Raw genomic sequence first — 2,906 nt, forward strand, 5'->3', positions numbered from 1 at the left:
CGGGCCCCCGCTCCGCCTGCCGGGCCCGGAGGGTGTCCGTGCCCGCCCAGGGGCGGCCGGCCCGCTGCCAGAGCTCCCCCAGCCCCGCCTGACCCGGGGGTGCCGCTTTTTACCTCAGCGCCTGGCTGAGGCAGCCGGCCGGCCCCTGGCGGGGGGGTCACAGCTCTCACAGAGCAGACCCGTCCCAGCAGCGTCCTGTGTCCACTCCCTCCCGAGGGTAGGGGCACAAGTTTTACTTCTCTCACACAAGGTTTTCCTTCTCTCAGCCTCGGCTGTGCCTGTGGAGCCGCCTGAGAACGCACAGCCCCCCCCCGTCACGGTGGGAGCCCCCCGGGCCGCCCCCCCAGCGGCTGGAGGTCACTCTTCGGCCTGTGCCGTGTCCTGCCCAGGGTTGGGGTCCCTGCGGGGCCCCCCCGCCGTGCTGGGCCGGCACAGGGGGAGCAGAAGGGCCGGCAGAGAGTCCCGCACCCCGGCAGGGACACCGTGCTCCGCAAACTGCTCCTCTGGCCTGCAGCAGTGACGGGGCCAACCTGGGCGTTGCTACGGTTTGAAAAACCCATAACAATTTATTTTCGTGTAGACAATCATCATAGAATCATAGAATCATAGAATCATTTCGTGTAGGCAATCATCATAGAATCATAGAATCGTCTAGGGTGGAAGAGACCCTTGGGATCATCGAGTCCAACCATCTCCCCTACTCTACAAAGTCCTCCCCTACACCATGTCCCTCAGCACTGCATCTAAACGGCCCTTAAACACAGCCAGGGATGGGGACTCCACCCCCTCCCTGGGCAGCCTGTTCCAATGCCCGACCACTCTTTCGGTGAAAAATTCTTTCCTAATGTTCAGTCTAAACCTCCCCTGTTGGAGCTTGAAGCCATTCCCTCTCATTCTGTCACTAATTACCTGTGAGAAGAGACCAGCACCAACCTCTCTACAGTGTCCTTTCACGAAGTTGTAGAGAGTGATGAGGTCTCCCCTCAGCCTCCTCTTCCTCATACTAAACAGTCCCAACTCCCTCAGCCGCTCCTCAGACGATTTGTTTTCCAGCCCCCTCACCAGCTTCGTTGCCCTCCTCTGCACTCGCTCCAGCCCCTCCAGATCTCTCTTGTATTGAGGTGCCCAAAACTGGACACAACACTCGGGAAGGGGAATTGGGGGAAACAAGGTGCAGTTTTCCCAAGCGTTAGGAGAGAGGTTAGTCCTGTGTTGCTCAACCGGGATGTGGGGTTTTCATGGAGAGGGGGATCTGCCTTGTTCTGTGCCGGTGGAAGCTGCCTAGTTGATAAGAAGGGGAATTGGGGGAAACAAGGTGCAGTTTTCCCAAGCGTTAGGAGAGAGGTTAGTCCTGTGTTGCTCAACCGGGATGTGGGGTTTTCATGGAGAGGGGGATCTGCCTTGTTCTGTGCCGGTGGAAGCTGCCTAGTTGATAAGGGGATCTCTGCAGACAGGGGGACACTGCTGGGATCCATCCTGTTGGGAATCTGGCCGTTGCTGCGGAGCGGCGCGCTGGGGAGTGCAGTTCTCCAGAAGTGCCCGTAGCTGGCACTCAGCGATGCTGTTCCAGGCAGCTGAGGAGCAGGAATCCAGTCCTCCCCCTTGCACAGCAGAACAAAAAACAACAAAAATGTAGAAAGTAGGAAAGAAGCGGTTCTTTGCCTTTGGGGGCTAAATCTTTAGGTCGAGGTGTTCATGATTTCTCTGCAGCCACGTGACCACAGAGTTTTCTAGAAAGAAAGAGATGAGAATTCCAGGTGATTCATGGAAACATGGTTTTAAAACCCCTTCTAAGACATAAAAAATCATGGAATCGATCACACAGCACATTGCAGGCCTCCACAGTCATCATCACAACATACTTCCAGGTGTAACTTGCACATTTGACAAGTGTGAAGAGGGAATTTTCTTCCTATGAAGTTCGCAACAGAATCTGAAAATTAGGCTGTCCCCTTTCTGGCGTGGATCCTGTGAATAGGTGTGAGTTCATTGTCAAAACACTGTTAACGATCCTGCTTTTGAGGTGCAATCCAAGGCAGAGTCCAGCCTGCTCTGCCGCGTGCTCAGTGGGGCTAACAGCAATATCAAACGCTCCGAAAATACTTCAATTGGCAAAACCAGTGCTGTAATGCTGTGACCCCCCCCGGGGAGCGCAGCCATGGGACAAGAAGGGCTCGCTTTTGGACAGCTGCTTCTCTCAAGTCTGCCTTCTGCAGGGTTCTCGCCAGATTTCCTTGTTGAACAAATAAGGGTTTGACTTGTGAGGGGTCTGGAGAGTAAGTCTTATGAGGAAAGGCTGAGGGAGCTGGGGTTGTTCAGTCTGGGGAAGAGGAGACTGAGGGGAGACCTTATTGCTCTCTACAACTCCCTGAAAGGAGGGTGTAGAGAGATGGGGGTCGGTCTCTTCTCCCAAGTTACAGATGATAGGACAAGGGGTAATGGGTTCAAGTTGCACCAGGGTAGGTTTAGACTGGACATTAGAAAACAATTCTTCACAGAGAGAGTGGTCGGGCATTGGAACAGGCTGCCCAGGGAGGGGGTTGAGTCCCCATCCCTGGCTGTGTTTAAGAACCGTTTAGATGTGGTGTTGGGGGATATGGTGTAGGGGAGAACTTTAGAGTAGGCTGGATGGCTGGACTCGATGATCCCGAGGGTCTCTTCTAGCCTAGATAATTCTGTGATTCTGTGACTTCAGAATATCTGGATTTTCTCTATTTTGTGCTTTGGAGCAAACAACAAATGGTCCCACCAAATGGGGATGGCCGGGGAGATGCAGTTTTACTGGGCCTCCTCCCCCAAGGGAACAATGACAGGAGCAGAGGAAATGGTCTGAAGTTGTGGCAGGGGAGGTTTAGATTAGATCTTAGGAAGAATTACTTTACTGAGAGAGTGGTCAGGCACTGGAA

This window comes from Calidris pugnax, unplaced genomic scaffold (genome assembly GCF_001431845.1).
Source record: "Calidris pugnax isolate Ruff unplaced genomic scaffold, ASM143184v1 scaffold244, whole genome shotgun sequence".
In the NCBI taxonomy this organism is placed as follows: Eukaryota; Metazoa; Chordata; class Aves; order Charadriiformes; family Scolopacidae; genus Calidris; species Calidris pugnax.